This window comes from Elaeis guineensis, chromosome 7, assembly GCF_000442705.2.
Source record: "Elaeis guineensis isolate ETL-2024a chromosome 7, EG11, whole genome shotgun sequence".
Lineage (NCBI taxonomy): Eukaryota > Viridiplantae > Streptophyta > Magnoliopsida > Arecales > Arecaceae > Elaeis > Elaeis guineensis.
Genome location: NC_025999.2, coordinates 4197120 through 4204472, shown reverse-complemented (window position 1 = coordinate 4204472; position 7353 = coordinate 4197120).

The window sequence follows — 7353 nt, the reverse complement described above, 5'->3', positions numbered from 1 at the left end:
CTCGATGTCTTCTTGGCGATGGATGCTCATGGAAGGAAGGGAATGAGGGTCTCCTCTTATAGAGGAGCCCTAGAGTTTGGTTCAAACTCCCTTTCATCAGAGAAGAGGACTCCCGTCGGGAGTCTTCTTTCTGTTGTTTCTTCCTCCTTTTTTTCTTGATGCTTCAAAATCTGTGTAAAGAGCCTTGTTGGGTCCTATTCGAAATGGGCTGAGTGAAATTGGGTTAGGATATTACATTCTTCCCTCCTAAAATAAAATTTCATCCCAAAATTTTCTATCAAAGATTTTCAAACTTTAAAGTTCCATAATCATGATCTCATTTCCTATAAGAATAAGGTTCAATACCTCATAACTTGATTCTTCTTATAGATCATCAAAATCAAACCCATCTCTTGTAAATAGAAGAAAATCAATATCTTAATTCTTGAATAAAAATTTTAATTTTTTTTCTCATCAAAATATCAACCGCTCTTAATTAATCAACCCATCATAAGATAGGATAACATGCTTATATGAATCATACGGTGACATCCCAATCAATCGAAATTCAAAAATATTTTTTTTCATTCATGCTTTCAAAAGTTGGAGATTCACTATTTTAATCTCATCCTCGAACTTTTGATATTTTAATTTTCGATGCAACTTCATCATTAAATCATTTCATAAGAAAAAGATCAATATCACCAATATTGATTAGAATCAAAATCATTATTTCTGATTATCAAAATTAGTCTCTCAATTCTAGATAAGGATATCAAATTTTTCACCAAAAATTTTTAACTTCTTATGATTTGATCAATTTATCACAAGATTATAAATAAATTTTACTATACTCTCCGTAGATAAACATTTGAGTATAAAAATCTAAGATCAAAATCAAGGATCGATAAACAATCTCATTTTTTTTAAAAGATAAAAAAGTATAAGCTTCAAATATTTTAAGTCTAAGATCAAGAATTAATGATCCACTCATCCAAGATTCAAGATACTAAATTTTTTTTTAACATAGTAAAGAAGAGACCGACTTGTGAAAAACACATAGTGACACCAGATTATCTAGAATCAAAATATTGTCCTTTCCATTAGTGACGATCTTTTTCTATAAGGGATATCAAATCATATCTTCTATTATAAATTCGTAACTTAAAGGATCAATATTGTTGACTAGCTCAAATAATTTAGGTCATCATACTTCCACTACGCACTCTAATCGAAACTATCAAAAGTTTATAGGATGTAATAACTTTCAACAAAATATTATTTCATATTGAGAAGATTCAAAATTTAACTTTTAAGTAGATTAAAAAAATTTTCAGTCTCATCCCTAATACGCATCGAGCATATTTATCTAAATCAATCTTTAAGTCAATTGACATCCTAAAACCATCATATAAGTTTACTATAATTCAATATGAATCAAATTTTAATTCTCTTGTCAATTCAATGTGACAATTTCAAATAAAAATCTTATAAATAAGATCAATAAGAAAAATCTTTTGATACTCTATCAAGTTAGGACTTAAATTGAAACATATAAATAGAACGAACTCAATCATCTCTTCTAGAATTTTTCTTTATCGAGATCTTTAACATCTATCAAAATCTTTCATAACAATCATGCAAGTCTCTTAAAATCAAATCTCTATATAATGTCAGATTTTGTCAAAGATCTCAATAAGAATATCAAAGAACTCCAGATCAGTTCCTCAATTCAAAATTTTGAATTGCAATTTCATAGTTATCCTAAAATCTTGAATAGCTATAAATATAATCTTTTATCTTGATCTAAATACAGAATCAAGGATTTCACTTGAAATCTCAACAATAATGAAAATAATGGTAGAAGATCTCTTGATCAACTTAGATATATAATTCTTAAATTGAAGTTTCATATATATGATATAATCTTCAATAGATAAAAGTAAGATCTATCATTTAGATCCAAAGATACTAATCCAAGACTCCACCAAATAAATATCTACAATCTCAGAATTAATTTCTTCAATAACAAATAGACTTCTTTACAATATCCATAACTATATGTTTGTTTCTATATGCAAGCTTCATATATGATCAACATTCTGATATAAACTTCAAAAAAAATTATTCCAATCAAATATCATAAAAGATATTCTTAGCCCAATATGGAATAACATATTATTAATGAATCTTTACCTTGCCAATAATTGATTTCAAAATCAAGAACAACATTACAGTATTCTGCCAAATCAAATTTTTGAGCTTGCAATTCATTTAAACAAATTAATGATCGATTTAATAATAGTATTACACAATAAAATTTCAAAATCAATCATCATGCAATTACTTTGGATCAAATCCAACAAATCATAATATGATATTTAGATTGTCCATCATATTTTAAATTCTATGTGTCATAATCTCTTGTGGTCTTTTTATACATAATCTCAATATTTAACTAAAAATTATAAAAATTTCTCATACTATAATCATTATAGATCTGCACCACAATTCCCTAATGTCTATCCACTTACACTCATTCTATATTTGATTTTACACATCTTAATTCATCCACTAATGCTTTGATATCACTTTAATTGTTATGTCCCTGATCGAGATTATGAGCCGAAAGTCATGGCAACCGCCGCATACTCATAGAAAACTCTCTCCACAAGTATGAAAGGTATCTTATCATGCTATCATAATACAATAATGGAATAATTAGTCAATAATTTAAATAAGAAATATAACAATCTAAATTTTAAGTTTAATATTTCAATAAATTCAACAATATTCAATAGACCTTACATGAAATTTAATAAGACTTCTAATCTAAAATAAAAGTATGAAGGTTCTGCTTCTAATCACTTTTTCATTCATATCTTATATCCTCTTAATTTCTCAATATCTACAAAAATAATAAAATAGAAGGTAATGAACTAGATAATCCGATAAGAAATGATCACTTTCAATAGATTTCATCAGGCATTAAAGTAAGTAATCATTTATAGAAAATAAGCATATAGAGTTTATCAATTTGAAATCAATTTCAATTATACAATATAGTTCATGCTAAATTTATTTCTTTTTCAAAAATTTAATTTTTTTCAAGATTTTAATTTTTTTTATTCTTAAATTTTTTCATCAATCATGAGCTATGACTATATTTTTCTTATGATAGGATCATAATACCGCGTATTATCTTACGGTGAGCTGCGAATCATCTGACAGTAAAATCTTTTGGAACCACTGATCTCGTTGGCAACATATCATAGTCTCACTGGTGATATAAATCTTCAGGATAAATCAATTGTCAATATATTTACCATCATTGATGGGGTCTTTTATATAGTCAGATTGTCGGTTCATATTTTTTATATCAAAATTCTTCATAAATCATATTACTTATTCTAATTTGATAAAAAAATATATAATCATGTAGTATCAAAATCAATTAGCATAATGTATAATGAAATCAATATATTCAATCATGCTTCATTATAATATTTTAAAATAAGATATTTTTTATAACAAAATATCATTCATTCAATTCATATATCATTTCATAAATCATATTAAAAAAATATATTATAATTTATCGATAAATTTAAAAAAAATAAAACATTACTTACCTCATATGTATTTCAATAAATCTACATAATTCTCAAAAAAATTTTTAAATTTTTTTGTTCATAGATCATATTGTGATATCCCATGATCAAATATCTACAACCCTATACAGGATTAAATTCAATAATTAAAAAAGATATGAATAATTAAGAAAGATAAAACTAATGGATACCCGCATCCTATAGTCCAGATTGATCTGGTCATCTAATTTTATCTTGTCAAAATCCAATTAAAAATAGATGGTCCAAAGTTTGGCTACATACCAAATTAGATTTTTAAAATGATAGGATCGAGATTCCTTTATTAAGTTCATAAATCAAGTAGAGAGACAAAATCAGAGGAGAGAATTCATAAGATACAATTTGAATTGATTAGGTGACATAGTTCAACATCTCAATTGGTCCAGTCAAAATAATCTAATCAAGTTATGGTCAAAACATTATACAGATGATCCAAAATAAAATCATGAATGATCAAATCTAATGCTTCATAGTCTGATCAAGATGCTGGCATACTGCCCGACGACTACGAATCAGGATACTTTCACTAGAATTATTCAAACTCATCATCACTCTTCTCATAATTCTAAAAAATCTTAGGAGAGAGAAATAATCTAGAGAGAGAAAATTTTAGTGAGAGAAAGTGGAGAGAGAAAGAGAGGAAAGAGAGAAGACATAAGAGAGAGTCTATTTCTTTTTTTTCTTTCTTTCTCTTTTTTTTTCTTTCCTTTATTTTTTTTTTTTTCTTTTCTCTTTCTTCCTTCATTTAAACAGAATAGGGGACCATGGTCCCCCTTTTGTTCTTTGGATCAGAAGCCCCATCCGATGTGGGGGTGGCCAGTGGCTGTCGGGGCTGTGATGGCATAGCCCAAGAAATCCAGACCGACGGTCGGCGGTGACCACTAGCGCCGAAAAATCAAAAAGAAAGAGAGATGGAAACAACCCGAAACAGGGGACAATTTTTCTCAAAAGAAATCCAGCGATTGCCGATCAAAAATTGAGATTTAAAGGTTGAGGAAGATGGCAAAATAAATTAACCTCTAGATTAGAGGATTTTACCTCTTTATCCGACGGTATTTGGCTCAGATTCCATTGACATGAAGAGATTCATTCGAAATCAATAAAAGAAAAATGAGAGAAAAATTAACGAGGGACAGAGAGATCTCGACATCTTCTTGGCAGTGGATGCTCACAGAAGGGAGGGAATGAGGGCCTTCTCTTATGGAGGAGTCCTTCTCTTATGGAGAGTCCTGTCGGGAGTCTTCTTCCTGTTGTTTCTTTCTTTTTTTTTTGATGCTTCAAAATCTGTGCAAAGGGCCTTGTTGGGTCCTATTCGAAATGGGCTGAGTAAAATTGGGTTAGGGTATTACAGTTAATCTTCAAACCAATAATAAGTTCGTAGGAGTAGAGGATGAATTTGATGTTGCAGATGTGTACCATGAATGCATCACTGAGGATAAGTGTATCATCAGCGTACTAGATGTAGTGGGTGTTGTCGGAGATTTGAAGGGTTTCAAGCCCTACAATAAGTTTATTAGAGGCTACTATTTTGAGGATATGAAAATATATCAGAGGCAAGGATGAAGAGGAAAGGGGAGAGGGTATCTTCTTGTTTAAGACCCTTTCTAGCCTTGATCCAATGCAGAGGTTCCCCATTGACTATAGAAGCAATCTTGCTTGTTTGAAGAATGCCTATGATCCAGGAGTACTATTTGGAATCAAAATCTCTTTCTTTGAGTAAAGTGAGAAGAAAATCCCATCATAAGTTATCAAATGCTTTTTCAAAGTCTAGCTTCAAAATAATTCCTTTATATTTAGATTTCTTCAGTAGCTGATTAGCCTTGAGGGCAAGGCAAAATAATCGGTAATTTGTCTTCCTTGTATAAAAGTAGATTGAAAATCTGAAATGAGGGAAAGAATGTATTTAGAAAGCCTCTTGGTAAAGAGTTTCGACACAATTTTCATCACTCCATTGATTAAAATTATTGATCTAAAGTCCCTGACTGATTGACAATAATTTTTCTTTGAGATCAAAATCATATGAGTGTAGTTGAGCCTATCTAGATCAGTAAAATTTGAGTGTATTATATTGAAAAGTCTATACAAATCATTTTTGATGATGAACCAAAACTTTTGAAAGAAAGAAGATGGAAAACCATCCAGTCCAGAGGATTTATTTTTGGGTAATTCAAATATTGCTTCCTTGATCTCTTGTTCTGGAAATGGCTTCTCTAAGCTACTGAGGTCGAAGTTATCATCTTGGTAAATCTTCCTCCAACCAATATTCATTCCATTCTTCATTGATGTTCCTAGGAGATTAGCAAAGTAATCAAAGAATGCCTTTTTTATAAGCTTGGGATCATTAGTTACCTGTCATTAGTGTTCAAGATATGTGATTGAGTTCTTTCTTGTCCTTGCCATTGCCATGATATGAAAACATTTCATATTTTGATCACCATGCTTCAGCCAGGAGACATGAGATCTTTGCTTCCAAATAATTTTCTCTTGAGTTAGAATATCATGAAGTTGCCTTTTTAATTGATTTTTTTCTTCTGACTCTGTTGAATGGAGAGGTGCACTTTCTTCCTTACTATTGAATTGTTGGATTTTGAATTTAATGGCTTCCTTTTTTCTAATCATATTACCATTCACCTCCTTGTAAGAACCAAAGTTTTATGACCAAGTTTTGGGCAGCATCCATTGCCGATGGGGCCTCTTTCCACAAGTTGACAACTAGCTCTTTGAAAACATTTATGGTGAACCAGAAGTCTTCGAATCAAAATATTTTACCGCTTTTCTTTTGCATTTGAATCTCCAGAAGTAGGGGGCGATAATCAGAGATTATCTTTGCTAGAGGTTGTAGGATGTAGTAGGAAAAAGCTGTAGCCTAATCCATCGATGTTAAGCATCTATCAAGTTTAACCAGGGTAGAGTTATCTCTGTGGTTAGACCAAGTATATTTAAATTAGTTGAGCTTAGTCTCAATAAGATGTAAGTCATGGATCAGTCTGTTGAGGTCTGATGACATTGTACTATTTTTTGTCAGTCCATTTCTTTCAAAGATAAAATGGATAAGGTTGAAATCTCCGATGATAACCTATGGACCATTCCAAGTGTTTCTGATATATTATAGTTTCTGGAGGAAGCTTTGACAGAGCTTGGAGTTGTTCGGCCCATAAATATTACTTAGAAGCTGGTTTGGTAGTCTCCTTTAGGGTGGAGGCTGTGTGTAGTCGATAGTGAGAATGTGCTCTTAAAAAAGAGATCGTCTGATATAAAAATTGAGTTCCAACATGTCAGGATATCACCAAAGGCTCTTATGGAGTTTTTAGCCTTTCAAGAGTCAAAATTACGGCCGCAAATTTCAGAAATATGCACTTCTCTAAGTTTTATTTCTTACAAACATAATATGTTATACTGGGAGGATAGATTGGTGTCTCGCACCATTCGATTCTTTTTTTTCAGACCTAAACCTCTTTTATTCTACGAGAGCATTGTTATTCTGCTAATCTGACCAAATTGGGCTCATGATGAGGATCCTTGCTGCTGTTACGATAATGTGATAGCGAAGATACCTCTAGAAAATCATATATATATATACACACACACACACATATATATATATATATATGCATATATATACATATATATATATACATATATATATACATATATATATATATACATATATATATATATGTATATATATACATATATATATACATATATATATATATATGTTACA